Consider the following 15816-nt stretch of genomic DNA (forward strand, 5'->3'; position numbering starts at 1 on the left):
CCAGGCAAACCCACAACTCACTCACAACACAAGCAGGAAGAAATGAGCAAAAGAGAAACAAATACAAACCGTTACATCTGTAAGAGAGTTCACGACCTCTCAGCACTGGTGGCATCAGTGGCCATATTGTGGCACGGGGCCACAGCAATTCAGAATGGGAAGCACCCTCTCGTGAGTGGGGCGAAATATTCTCCCCCCCGCCACAGCTGCATATTAATGTCTGCATCTTGGGTGCCTGGCTGGCACAGTGGGAGGACAACCAGGCTCTGTAACTCCAATTAAAAGCAATGCCCAAGAGCGCGGACTGGCTTGTTAGCAGGGGCTTGACACCAGGCCGCTGCCCGGCTCTGCAGTTGCTTAGCATGGGGCTCCTGCCAGGCCAGCCAGCCCTGTCGGCCCTGGGGTCCAGACTGTCTCGTGGGGCGGTGATGGATGAACTCTTAACGGGCTGCGCTGGCCACGGCTCAAAGCCGTCTGTTTGGACTGTTTGTCTGAAGAGGGAAGGTACGCCGGCAGCTGCAGTCTCCCTTTTGACGAACAATGCAGACGGCTAAAAAGAGTAATCCATGACAGGGACGGGCATTATGTTACGAGTGCATTAATTCATAGGTCTGTGTGACAGGCACTTAAATCTTGTTCCAGCCATTTGTTACAGAGAAGCACACGTTGCCCCACTTTGAATGGCACTTAAACTACAGCAGAATGCATGCTGCGGTTAAGGTGGCTCCAAAAAATGCACCTTGAAAAATCTGTACATTTCTACGGCGTATTACAGTGGAACATGAGCGGGGGCGACAGTGCACAGTCACTGCGTGGAGTTTGGCTAGAGTTGGTTACCAGGGAATACCCGCGCCCGAGCCGCATCTGTTTCCCATTAACAGTAATACACTGGCAGATTTGCATGGCCTGTGCTGTGGTACCACACCAGCTTTCGGGGAGCTGTGGTGCTCACACACACACACACACACACACACACACACACACACACACACACACACACACACACACACACACACACACACACACACACACACACACACACACACACACACACACACACACACACACACACACATCTGTAGAGGTTTGGTCCAGATGACTCACCCTTCCCCTGGAAAAGGAAGTGGTATGGCAAATCAGTTAAAGGCCTTTCCCAAACTTGATCACCACACCCACACTTCAGCACTGAGGCCGGGTCAGCACTCACCGCCGACCACATGAGGAGGACATTCTCCGCGACGGCTCACTCGCGAGCCTGCTCCGCATTAGATCCGAGTCGTTCCAGTTGACACTAAACACGGGCTATAAATAATCCGTCAGCTGAAACGTTTTAAAAGACACATTCCCTTTGTGTAGAGTGGCTCTCTTCGCAGATCAGAGTTCCCAAATTTGTGAACATGGAACACAGACTCAAAGATTTCCTGTTGAGGTCATGTCAAAGTGGGGCTTTAACTGTGAGGGATTGGACAAGGTCAGACGCCTGTGCTCTGAAACGGCTCCCTGAAAAATGGAAAGTGCTCCTCTCTGTCCATTTTGTCAGACAACCTCAGGCTACATCTTAGAGTAATATCCCAAACTAGCCCCTAAGATGATCTCTGTTGCTGAATCAATAACTACTTTCCAACTTCTCAGCAGTACCATGGCCTGAGCTGGGAACTACATTAGAGGGAAATCAATCCTTACCAGCAGGAAAACAATTGGAGGCAGGAGGAGACTCTTTTCTTGAGCATGACACACTTTCTAAAGGTCTCGGAATTGTAAGTAAGCGGGCCCAGTTTCACGCAACTTCATTATTCATGTATTCTATGCAGCTTGGACACTCTGAAACTTTCATAACCAGCAAACCAGCCACAATATTTTCCTTAGCCTTGAAAGTTTGGAAGTCGGACAACAGTGTTAATTCACTCCATAAACTTCCTAACCAACATAAATAGCGCTTGGGCCGCTGTGTGCACGCTCACTGTTTGTGTTCGACTCCCAGTGTCGAATCAGAGCTTTGCGAGATGTTCCAAAGGATATGGTCGAATCCAAACACGTTGGGAGTGGAGAGGGATCTCGTCCTCAGCTGCCGACTTGCCAAACAGTGATTGATCCCATGTGGCTGGCTGGGCCCAGTGTTAGCTCCAATCTTTTATCGCAAACTCCCCCCACTAGCACTCTCTCTCTCTTTTTCTCTCTCTCTTTCCCTCTCTCTCTTTCCCCCTCTCTCTCTCCGTGAGACCCTTTTAGCACGCAACAGCACACAACAAGCCAGCCTTTTAACCAAATCGCACTGACCCGACTTTTAGAGTTTACAGCTGAGTGAGGGGGCTGGAAGTGGGGTGGAGGGGGTGTGGGGGTGTTTGCATGAGAAGGATTAATTTCAGCCCGCTCTCCGTTCATGTGTGTTTGGGTCTGAAGTTTAATTACAGTGTCATTACTGGGGCGAAAACCACAGCACCCAATCGGCCCAGCAATGAAATGCATGGCCAGCAACCAGATGGCTCTCCCCATGCAAGGCCCTTCTGCACTGCTCTCTGACCTTCCACAAAACAAGACATATTTAAAACAACCACCCCCACCCGTCCCCAGCAAAAAAAGAGAGCCACAGAGGTATAAAGCCTGCTGTGAACAAAACGTATTGTATGGGTGGGAGAAGAGGAAATTCCCATACAGGGCCATCTGACTGTGTGTCAGTCAGTCTGTATGTAGGGGGTGTGGGGGGGTGTGAGTGTGTGTGGGTGTAAGAGGAGCGAGAGCAGCTTTGGTGGGAGGCTCTCATTGCAGCATGAGCAAACAGTCCATAAAGGAGGGCCCCCGCCACTCTCCCCATTTGGATGCTAATGAAAGTGACTTTGTTTTGGGGGTTAAAAAACTCTCAGGGGGCCCGGCCGCGTCCATCCAAGGCCTGCCCCCGGACCACAATCCCCCGCATCCTGCGCGCACAACGGGGCTCGAAATAAAGAGCTCAGTAAAGGATGTCAGGGTGTCAGCTCCCATTAGAGTGGGAAACATTGTGTGTCCACGCAAGCGTGAGCGTCCAGGCCCATGCGCCGTCCTTCCTCATTGAGCACGTCCACCCGGAGGAGGCCCGGGCCTTAGACACGCTGTTTTTCATTTGCCACACAAAGGCCCACAGAACTGATCTGCAGGCAAAACATCCTCTACATTTCCGACGTCTTCTGTTGTTTGGGCTTTTCAAAAAAAAAACGTTCACCAAGAGAAAGAAATCGATGGCGCGGGAAATGGCGTGTTGCCTGAGAGGGCACCTTTTAGTTTTCATAATGAGACGGAATGCCAGAAAAATGTGGCCGTCAACATCGGTAGTGATGATGGTGCAGAATCGTACACAAAATTAAACATTTGTCGCATTGGTGTTCCCAAACCTACAGAGTGTCCCAAAAAAAAACTAATGTTTTCTCAAGAAAAAATCTCTCCAAACTGATTACATGGGCTACACAAAGACCTTACATGACTAATGGCATTTAAATCTCCAGTTTGAAGTGGGTCCATGAAAAAATCGAGAGGGAAAGCGCAAAACAAAAGAGTCAGTGGAGCAGCAGAGGCCTTGAGAGGTAGCGTAACCTTTGGTGAACTGAGTAATTGCTCCATGGTTCGCCCGCAGGCAGATCTGTACAGTAGCGAGAGGCCTTCTCCCTCTCTCCCTCCCTCCCTCCCTCTTTCTCTCTCCCTCCCTCCCTCTCTCTCTCCTGTCTTCTTTTCTCTCAGTTTAGAACAAAGAGCACAAGAGAGGCTGTGTTTCATCCTCCAGAGCAATCAGAGCTGCATTAGACTGGGGACAAACAATCGGCCGCCCCGCATTCACAGACCACACGACCGAGGGCCCCGCTAGCCTCATCCAATGGCCTCACTGGGGAGCCGGCTCTTGTTTACTGGCTGACACACACACTAATACCTACTGTAAGAGCTCTCTCACACACACACACACACACACACACACACACACACACACACACTCTCAGTCCACACCCTCACACGCAGGTGCGCCCTCTGAATCACCTGCAGGTGTGTGCGTGAGGTGCATGAGGCGCGTGCGGCAGGGCCTGCCATAACTTGTAGCTCAGCAGTAAATCCATTACCCTTCAGAGCTGCGCTCCAAAGGTTTGTTTTGCTCACTCCCACGTGTGCTGCTGGGACGGGGACTCTGTACTGCCTCCGTAAGCACAATAACAATAAAGTCAGAGATGGAGGGGGGGGGGTAGGTCGAGCCACCGCCAGGGACAAACCACCACCACATCAAACCATCCACATGCTTCAGACTACACTCCGAGTCTGACCACTCCCACCACTTCCGAGCACTGTCATCCTGTACCCTGCATCCCCCCACCCCAACAAACACACACACACACTCACACACACACACACACACACACACACACACACACACATCACCATCACCCACGCCACCGATGAAGACTCCCACAGTGAGTCAGAGGCTTGCATGCCTACAGGACTCATTATCGGGCTCATTTTTCAGACGGTGCTCATTGGCACAGTCTGGGAACAGCGGTGCGTCACGCGGTTGTTCTGAGGTAAATAAAGCCAGCGCTACGAGGCTCAACATCGTCCCCTTGTTATTTCAAGTTGTTCCCGGGGAGTGGAAGTATAACTTTAGCTGATTCCTTGACTTGTGAAGAAAAATCAAAGTGTTCAACACGCTTACTACAATGTGTTATGAGTCACACGAAACTGTACATAATTAATTGTGAAGCTGAGTTTTGGATCACTTTTTTTTTGGCGGCCTGGATATCTCACAACTTGGATCAAAGCGTTGAGCTGGCAAACACTCAGACAAACCCCAAAAATATCCCTCTCAGCGAGTGATTAAAAACAGGTTGCCAGCGTTTGTGTTTGTATCACATACAATCTCCGGGCTCCGCAGAAAACGGCTACACAACTGCAGCGATCGTGAATTACAAACATGTATGTGATTGTGAATGAATGGGTGTGAAATGCAAGGTTACGCCAGAACTCCCACAGCTGACTTGATTGAGTCACAGACAAGTGGTTGTGCAGCTAGTGCTGAGACAGCTCCATTGCCCTCCCTACTAACCCATACAACAAGCTCTTTTCTCTGCTGCTTTCTAAAGAGAAACATTCCCACACAAAGGACGCTGGCCTTTACATTTGGTGACCACAACAAGCAAGAGATGCAAAATAAAAGGCGCCATTGACTCTTTTACAAAGCTCCGTTCAACGCTAACTGCCACCAAAACTCTGTTCAGCAACAAATATCTGACACGCACAAAAAAAAGAGAGAAAAAAACATATGGTTCTCTTTTATTAGTCAACACATTCTCCACAACAAGCACAATAAAATTAGAACAGATTATCTGAGACATGCAGCAAAGGCAAGCATTTGCTTCGCTCTACACACTGAACCCAGACCAGTAAACACAAAGGCGGCCCTCCTGTTTTCCAATCAACCCCACTGCAAATCTTTTGGCCCGAGGGCTCAATTTGCTGAGTAGCGGAGAGGGGCTACAGCGAGGAGGCCTGAAATTATGGATTTTAGCTCTGGGGCCAAGACTGAGGCCGTCCCTGTCGCCTTATCAGAACACGGAGCCACCGATCCCAACTCTAACCTCTTGTAAATGACTCCACTTAGTCTGAGAGAGGACCACGGCAGCACAAAGGAAGATAAAATTAACACCCCCAAGCTACTGCCATGGAGCGCAGAACACCCTGCTCATATTCCCCATTCTTCATCAACTTAATATTCATTGCCTTTTTTCCCCCCCCTCTTTCTTTTGCACCTCCCTACGTTCATCGGAGGGAGAAGTAATATAATGTCGACTGCTGGGAAATCCTAATGGAAGGAGCAGGCTCATTATGGAGTGCTTAGCCAAAGACAAAGAAGGAGGGAGAGAACAGGCGTAAAGACTTTAGTTAACATGCAAGAAGAAGCTTGTCCGGGGCCGGGAGGGGAGAAGAACCACTATGCTAAGCTACTTCAGCGCTTTATCCTGGGGGCGGTAAACTGCAGAAGGTGTTTTCTCCATAATGGAAGTCATTAGTTGTTGGGGAGTTTAACACCTCACAGCTACCAGCTCTCCATACATAGCCTAAGAAAGGTGTGCAAAATGGGGTCAAATCTTTTTCCTGCATGTGCACTTCTACGTGCTAAAGCCCCCGACCAGGGCTGTACGCTAAGCTTTTTCACTAGGAGCACAGGTGCTCCTAAATGAAAAAGTTTAGGAGCACAGAAAGAAATTTAGGAGCACTATGAAATTTCCTTGAAAACCTTCTTGCCTTAAGCAGGATACAGATCATTCACAGCAGTGGCAATCATAGTCTCTGCTCAAACCCTACACACAGAGAAAATGGCATGTCTTGTTTCTATTTCATATTTTGAATTCAGAATTTGTATACATTTTGTTATCAATTTATAGCATTTTAGGATCTGCATAATTACTTATAGCTTAAAATATTCAGTAAACTGAATACTTCATATTGATTACACTGTAATGATATTACAAGGGTGGTGTGTAGGTCTAATTGAGTGCCTGTCACTTTAAGATGTACGTGAACATAATTAGGTTTCATTCGGTTTTAGGAAAAGAGTCAAGCATAGTTCAAGGATAGGCTACATCATGTTTTCATTAAATAACTTAAATGTTCAAAAAACGAACAAAGGTAAAGACAAATATTTCTGGTGTAATAGAAAAGATGAGTGTCCACTGTCCAGTAACAACTTCTATGATTTAGGTAGCCTACCATGGCATGGCATCCTTGGTCATGTTTAATTGGCTGGGTGCTTAACTTACTCTACCATGACTCGTCTTGGAGTTTGGTAGGCTATATCTGTTATATCCAATGAGTAACAACCTCAAATCGAGCTTAAATGAAACGTTACGGTATTCTCCTGATAACGTTAGTGGAATGGAATTAATGTGAATGTAACCTCCATACAAAGACGCAGAGTGGCTATATGATGCGCACATTTGCAATGAAAATGTTCCGCCTTTTTAAAGCAGGTGTAGCCTACACCAAATCGCGGTTAAATCCATCATTTAGACAACAGAATCAGTCGGATTTCTCTCATAGAAGTCAACCAGGCCTATGTCAAATGCAGGCTGGGGTGAAGCTATAACACGGTTATAGTTATAACACGGTTTCCACACTGTGTTTATCAACCGTGATAATAATAATATTTGAAATGAACACGGTAATTGTAGGCTATATAGTCAACATTCTTATCATGGTTTGCCGTTTCAACGGTAGGCTAATCGCTACAAAGTCACCAACTGATAACGAACAGATTGAAGAAAAAGAAGAATGGTTTTGGAGTGACATTTCTTGCGTGTGTGAGAGACAGCGAGGTTGATGCTGAAAGCGTGAGTTTCCAGCCAGGAGCGTTAGAGTTGTCAACTATGAAATTTGTATACAGATGCGCGAAAATTGTACTAGCCTATACTTTGATCCACTTGGTGTGGATTTTTAGGAGCAAAATGCGAATAAAAGGGTTGAATTCAGTACTCGCACCTGTGCTCCCATTTCATATTTTCAAGTAGCACAAATATATATATCCTCGCATTTGCGACGAGGTGCTCGCAGTGTACAGCCCTGCCCCCGACACACACCGACTGTAAACAAGCGCTATAAGAACTGGTACGGTCCCTCTGTGTGATAAAGTTTTCACATAATTCTTTGCCTAATCTTAGCAATGTGAATAAAAAATACTTCCATTTTATTTGGAGAGGCAGAGTACATGGCAAGATTAACTTTTCAAGGAGAATGTGTTGAGTGAGTATTTTTAACCAATTTATCTGTGGGAAACATATGGTGCTCCCACACTTTCCGAGGGAAGAAAAGGAGAGGAAAGTTCCAAGAAATCTATAAAAAATGTTTATTTAGTGCAAAAGCACACTAAAATCAATAGCGGTGCAGATTCTGTTCTGAATACAATTTAATTAAATGGCCTCCAGGGAGCAGCTGATCGCACTGATAGTAGCAATTCTGGAGATTTCTTAAAAAAAAAAAAAAACATACAGCTGCAATTTGGCCAGCAAAAGGCTGTGTTCCATTTTCAGCATGTCCTGACAAATGCATTTGAAATGACATTTGATACCTCGCCTCTGAAACAGCAGTGGAGTGGAAGCACTAATCACATTCTGCATCCCTGGCTGCCTCCCTCCGCATCCCTCTGCCTCCCTCCGCATCCCTCTGCCTCCCTCCGCATCCCTCTGCCTCCCTCCGCTCCGCACGGCGCTCTCCGCGGCCACGTCACCGCCGGTAAACAAAGAGGGGAAATAATTACGGCCGTGTCCCAGAATAATGCCTGCCTCTGCCTCTGCCTCTCAGTGTGCGCGGACCACACTGATAACTTGTATTTTCGCTCCAAATTACAGAGCTGTCAGGGAACGGTGTTAAGCCTTGCGTGAACTGCCCCATCACGAGCCGCAGCTTATGATGACACATATTTACTTTAATAAAGCTGTGGGGAATTCAGTGACAGGGCAATGCACCATCTCTAACATGCAAGTACATGTCAAGTACTATGCTGCCTTTTGACCGATAACATGAAGACTTAACCACATATATAGTAGATCATATTAATCGTACTACTGTGTTTGTCTGGAAGACTGTATTCCATTGTGTCACTCTTATGCTGTCTGTACTATCTTGTGGCGCAGCCTTCCAATCCAATATCACAGCCTTTTTTTCTGTGACAGTTGAGATGTGTTCCGTATCATTGTTTACAAGCATGGCACCGACACAAGCCCATCAGTGACTCATAGTAATGGGGGCACAACCCAATCCAGTGTCTCAGCAGTCCAGAGCACTGGGGAGAACAAAGTGCTGACTAATGAATTCCCTTTAATCTTGCCAGATAAAACGCCTGATAGATACACTGGCAGCCATTTTGCAGCAAACTCCAATCTATACTCACATAGCGAGTCACAACAAGAGCTAGTACGCACACAGCTGGGCGACTTGTAAGAGCGCGTTGTGGCCAGCCGAAGACCACTGTCACTTTACAGAGAAAATGTTTTTTTTATTTTAACCTTGACTGGTTTTTTTTTTCCATCGCTCCAATTTCCCTGTAGGCTTTGGTTAATTAGGAATCTGGTAATAAAAGCCTGCATCAGCATGCCTAATAGGGCGACCTGTTGAGGCAGGATTGCCTCCTGCAGCTGCTCCTGGTTTCTCTAATATCGGCGTAATGAAAAAAGACAGCTACCCATCTGCAGGATTTAGGGCTGAGATCACACATTAATCACACCCTATATGATAAGTCACACAGTAGCCAAAAGAAAGCTGATTAACAGCTAAACCATGTGTCATCTCAGGCAGGTCAAAGGGATTTGACATGGCTGGTCAGAATAGAACAGATAGAGAGACATTCAGTGGCTGTGCCCTTCTCCACAATGACACACTTCCCCTTCAAATTGTAATTTTTGATTGCTGCTAACGGTATCTTGACTACACTAACAGTAGCCGGGGGGGCGTCTTCCGTTTACACCTGGCCTGAGAGCCATCGACATTCCGGGGAACTGTGAATGCTAATCCCCCCGAGCTCAGGACATCCTGGCCATTACCCCAACAATACCATGGGATCCATTTGCACTGGCAACACCCTGTCAATCGCGTACATATTAAATCAGGAGGCAAACTGCAGCAGACTGATGTCTTCTAAGTGACCCAGCATAAGGGATTCAGTGAAGTGCCCAAAGACACCACCGCACAGACTGTAATATCATTACAGAAGATTGTGAAGTAGGTTCTTGGCTGAACTAGGTCCCCCTTTAAAAATGCATGTACCGCATTTTAAAAAGGCGGCTGTATTCAAGATGCATGACATCACAAAAGTACAATCTCAAAATAGTCATTTCAAGCCTCATTTAGCTTTGGTCACATTGACTGCGATGTGACCTTGGCTATGCATTCGATTTTTACCTTTCATTTGCTATGGATCAAATTGTACACTGATAAATTCATTCAGTTAACAGAGAGGCCAGGGAGTCCTTGGATATATAACTTGTCTCAGACTGTGATAGCGCCATTTGCTTAGCGCAGAAAGTGTCTTATCTGCAGAACCTTTACCCTATCAGAGCAAGTCAGTGCTGTTCAGCAAGTTAAGTGGGCTGCAGAGATATGACTAGACTAAACAAAATACTAGATACAGGCTCTAATAATGTAGCAATACTTCAACGTCCTTACACCTCTGAAAATTAGTCTGTATGAAGATAGAAAAGAAGTCAAGTTAGTGTAAAGTAGCAGATAGTATTTGTTGTATGACAGAAACTACAAATACTTGACATAAGTAGGTATATTTACACCCTTATGTCGATATATGATGTGACTGCTGTGTGACAGGGAGAGTGGGGGGTAGAGAAAGAGAAAAAGAGAGAACGAAAGAAAGAAAGAAAGAAAGAGAGGGAAAAGGAGAGAAATCTACACACTAGGTGGGAACTGTGTAGCCCCCTCACCCCCAACAGCTGTGTGAGGCCGTGTCCGGATACCCGGTCTGAGAATGCGGGGAGAACTTCCCCATCGTGCTCCCACACACAGCAGCTGGACTTGCTTCTAGTCAGCACATCTCCCAACACCTGTCTGTCTGTGTGCATGTGCCTGACAGACTGACCGACTGCAGGGCTGCTACATGATCACTTTATTACATTACCCAGGGGGAAAGGAGGATGGCTGTGAATTATTATTACACAGACATGAATGAGGAGCATAACAATGACTATCTACATGTTTTGAATGTGGTATTAACTCCTCAAAGCTTGAATACTGGAGTGGACCTACTACTTCCTATTTGTGTACAGCGGTTTGTGATCACTGACATACAGTATATAAGCCTAAACATTTCCGATAAACAAATAAATGAACAGGACATGAAAATGGAACACCGAACACCTAGCCTACAGACCATATCATATCATTCAGCAGAGCCCCTCATCACAAAATGCCTTATTGAGCAGTTTATTAGAGGCCTGGATCCCTCATCATTTCCCCCCGTTGCAGTACTAATAAATTGCCCCCTCAATAATCACAAGACATGTCATGCTGTGTAAATAGCAGGTTAAAAGAGGAGTGTAGTCATTACTCCGCTGATGACTTCAGAAGATGTGAACAGTGTTGTGCTCTGATGGGCATACATGTATGTGTAGCAAAGTCAGTCTCTAGTGCAATGTTGCACACCATGGAGCTGTGCACAGTACAGAGAGCACATTACAGAAACTCACAGAGACAAAAAAAGGAATACTACAGACCCTGCGTATGGGGAATATTTAGATGAGGATTTCCAAAGCTGCCGATGAATTAATAATGACCTAAAAATGCCATGTGAGTTCTTCAATCAAGTGTCACTTCCTACCATTGCGCTCATACTTCCCAGAAAATTGCCAAGAGCATCGTCATGAATATGATTATGGCCATCTATGGCTTTGCATATCCAAGGGAAATACATAATTAATGTGAATGTCAACAACAATCTTAAAGTACCAACCATTTTTTTTTTTATCCTTTATAACATCCAACAGTGTGCACTGCAGCTACATCAACAAGTTATTACCATCTCAACAAGTTTCGGCTGGAAACAAACACAATAGATTTGAAGAAATAAATAAACAGCAACATCATGGGTCATACTTGTAATTGAAATGGATTTTTTAAAGCCACAATATAATGTCAGCCCCAATCTAACCCTGCTGAAATGTCATAAAGCAGAAGGTCCCACAGATCGGTAGACACAGTAGATATTTCTTGAGTCATTACTTTCAATTCAATGCAGCCACAGAGTGTGAGAATCTCAAGCAAAAAATGATATAAGCAATAGTGAGATGAGAGGCCTATTGATCAGTGACACCGACTGAGGCAAAATGGCCTCCCTGACCGTCCCTGCATACTGAACATCCTCACCAGACACTGACAATGTAGTAAGCCTCCCGTGTCAGTGAGTGGTAGAGAACAGAAGACATTTATAGTGTGGGTAATTTCCCATTCTGTACAGTGAAAACAGTCAAAGTATGTGGGATAAGTAGATAAACAAGAATCAAAGTGATGTTCTTTGTGGAGCTGACAGTTCAGTTAAATGTAAGAGCTTTATGAATGGCAGCGGGACTAAGTGTCTTTAGAGATGGGAAGGGCTCGGACTTGTCTCAACCTGGTTTATGCTCCAGTGAATGGCTCACCATTAAACCCTGAATCACTGAGAACTAGATGATGCACACAGACGCACCCACTGCTCACGCAAGCTTCTTTTTTAATGATCCATGAAAACAACATTTAGTTGAGAGTTCAAAAAGCTTCCACAGAGATGTGAATATGTGGAAAGAGATACCCCATATCCTGTTGGGAAAGCGATTTAAATACAGCTGGTGCCTTGACTATCGACTACCCACATTTACTCAATGTGTATGAGGTCACAGCAGGAGTGGACTGGCAATCTGTGCGTTCGGGAAAAGTCCAGAATTGCCGTTCTTCCGATGGCCGTCGCGTGCCTGGTTCAGTGCCTCAACGGCCAAGTATAGGGCTAATGTCTAGCTCTCCATAAATATGCGTCACTCGTGATTAATTAAAGCTATCAGTAAATCTATGCTATCAGTTATCATGGTCATCCAAATTAAGATGCACATTTTCAGTGATACAGGATAGGCAAGATGCAGCCAATATTTCACCCCTCTCTATGGTTCAATCTTGCTCTTACCCTAGGATGGCCTATTTGCGCTTCTGAAGCGCTAGAATTGAATTCCATGCATGCAGAACAGCTGGTGGTAAATGCCAGTTTGACAGTAAGACATCTTTATGGATGAACTTGGGAAAGGCATATCAAAAACAAACAAGCAACAGAAAACTGAGTGGGAGCAACATTTAATCTGTTTCCCTCCCAATAACGGTAGGCTATATTTATAAACAAACTGTCTTTCATTTGGCGTGACTTAAACCTTTACCCTTCCAGTTTAGACATGATGCTAATATGAAAAATGTTTTTAAATGGAGCTATGGCGTGAAGCACATCTAGGCCTTATTGTTTATCTTCCTCTATTCAATAAAGTTGTATTCATATGAGGCATTGGCAAAACACGACTGTAAGAGCTTGGGCCTCAATGTGGGTCCTAAACTGCTTAAAGAATCATTGCACATACAAACTTTCTTTAGAGAGGTGTTGCCTTTCTGGATTCTTCTATCAAGCTTTCGCAAATTAAAATCATATTGAAAAAAAAAAAGAATAGAACATGTAAACAGATCATTTACATTTTACACGGGATTAGACTAGAGGTAGAGGTAGAAGATTTGTTCCTACCCTCAGTAACGGTTAAGATGAGTTTAACTTAAGGTGTGATCTTAACATTATTCAAAGCTGTTATAGTTGCTCAGGCCCACTCTATTGATGTAGTGTTATGAGATCAAACTCTCAATAGAGTTGAAAAATGAGTTGAATAAAAACTCTCTGTGTAGGTTTTGTATAGGCTGCATTGTTATTATGCTATAATCAATGCATGTGATATATTTTAAGTCAATTTATCAATCAGTTTCCACAAAATTGACCAGAGGTCAGGACCGGTTTTATTTGGGTGGGCAACATAGCAAAGCGGTCAAATTGGATTAAAATTGACATAAACACAAAACACAAACACAGAAAATCAGTACTAAATACTAGCAGTATTTCTGGTACATGTATATAAAATGAGTATTTCAAATACAAAATAGTATGTTGTGCTTTGTATTTTATTTTGAAAATGGTGTCGTGTTTTGTATCAAAATACTTCATCGGTGTGTATTTTTGTAGTTGTAGTGACATCATAAAAGTGCAACACAATGAATGCAGACTCTGACGGTTTGAGGTTGAGATTCAGAAAGATGATCCTGTGCAAGATGAGTGACGTGCATGTTGCTCACACACACACACCAACCTCAAGTTTCTTGAGAACTTTAATCATCAGTTTCTTTACAACTTTACACCTCCAATTGGAACACATGGAACCAATTACGTGGTTGCCCCATGAACCACTGAAAATGAAAATGTAATTTAATTAATATTTGCCCAAACTTGTTGTGTATCATAATATTGATAACTAATCATTCAATCGGAACACATCGAACTCATTATGTGGTTGTCCTGTAACATCGCTCAATCTGGGCATGCATCGACAATGTAAGAGACACGTTGTACCGCTTGACAAGTTCAGTTGTGACTTTTTGAGTGCATCTCTGATACAGCATTTAGGCTATGAGATGTAACAGGCAATTCAGCATATTGACCACTTGACTGGTTCAGGTAATGGCAGTCAATGGAGTCAGTGTACTGATGAAGGGGTAGATTAAAGATTAAAGATTAAAGATTAAATTGAAAGATATAGAAGGCTTGATATCATGTATTTTTAGTACTTTTAAAATACAAAAATACAGTATTTTGCATTTTGCGGTTTTGATGCTCTCAAATTGAGTGTATTTGGTATTTCATCTTAAAATACATTTTGATGTGTTTTTGCTCATCCTTGCCAACAGCTACAGTAGAGCAGCCAGCCACCCCCCATACTATATAATAGTGCTGTAGCTGTTTTAATTGTTGGCGGCAGCAACTCGAGGTAGTACTGATTGTTTTCGGAGGGTTTTCTCGACTTTGAGAAACAGAGCTCTACAGTATGTGAAAAATGGCCCAACATTTTCCATTAAGGCATCAGGAGGGAGGTTAACGGCAACATCATACGCCAATACTGCACAGCTGTGTACCAGCTAGCTACCGTTACACTCAACACCAACTCATCTACATTCAAACTGGGTTTGAGACAACACACTGAAGAAAAAAAAACAGAAAATAAATTGACTTCTTGACTTTGTTTGGGTGGGCAAGACACAAGGCTTGGGTGGGCTGGACCCTGCCTAGAGCCAGCACTGCCAGAAGTCATCATTTAAGGGGATATTTTTCAATTATTAAGTATTTGATGCCATGGGGCCTAGATTGTCCAGCAGCACCCAATCAATAATTAGCATTTTTGTAAAATATGACCACCTGTTTTGACTGGCAAAGTGTGTGAGACAGCAAAGGTGAATGTGTGTGTGTGTGTGTGTGTGTGTGTGTGTGTGTACTGTGTAGGGTATTGGGCCTTTTTGGAGAAAAGTCCAGGGCCGTTTTTTAGTCCCAGTCTGTCCCTGGGTCACAGCAGAGAAAGTTCTGATGTAGTTTATCATTTGGCAATACTGACTCACTGAAACGGAGACAGATCTTTACAAGTCTCTGTAAGGAAGTATCTGATATCCTCTAACATCAACTCTGTGCGGCATATAGCCAAGTATGTCCAAAAGCCTGAAGCCGCATGTCTAAATGTGACCCTGTTACTGCCCTGCTCGCACAGACCTCAATTCTTAAGTGGACAACCAGTTGTTAAAACAAACAATTACACACCACTGAGTGAGGTGTAAGTGATTCCCAGCTATGCCCTCAGATATGTCAGTGAGTGTCCATTTGGGTGGCAGGGGCCGGACCGAGTGGCTCCTGAGAGGTCTGCCCTGATTGATTGAGAGGCCGTTCCTGGCATGCTTCTGCCCCTGTGTGCGCCATTTGTCACCCACGTGTGCCGAGACGCTGAGATTGCCATCCCCGGGCCATCTGCGGCGGCATTCCTTGCAGTAAATCAGGGCGCGGCTCACCACTCTCGCTGCGCGTCCCGGACCCCGAGGCCGTGGCCTGGCAGCCCCCGAAGGTCACCCCCCCCCCCCCCCCCCACACACACACACACACACACACACACGCATACACTCTCTCTCCGCAGCCCTGCACACTTCCCCTGGGGAGCACAGAAAAGAGCTCCGCAAGCACTGTCCCCCTGTCCTTGCATCATCCATCTACTCCCACCACCCCAT

This window comes from Sardina pilchardus, chromosome 11 (genome assembly GCF_963854185.1).
Source record: "Sardina pilchardus chromosome 11, fSarPil1.1, whole genome shotgun sequence".
Taxonomy (NCBI): Eukaryota; Metazoa; Chordata; class Actinopteri; order Clupeiformes; family Clupeidae; genus Sardina; species Sardina pilchardus.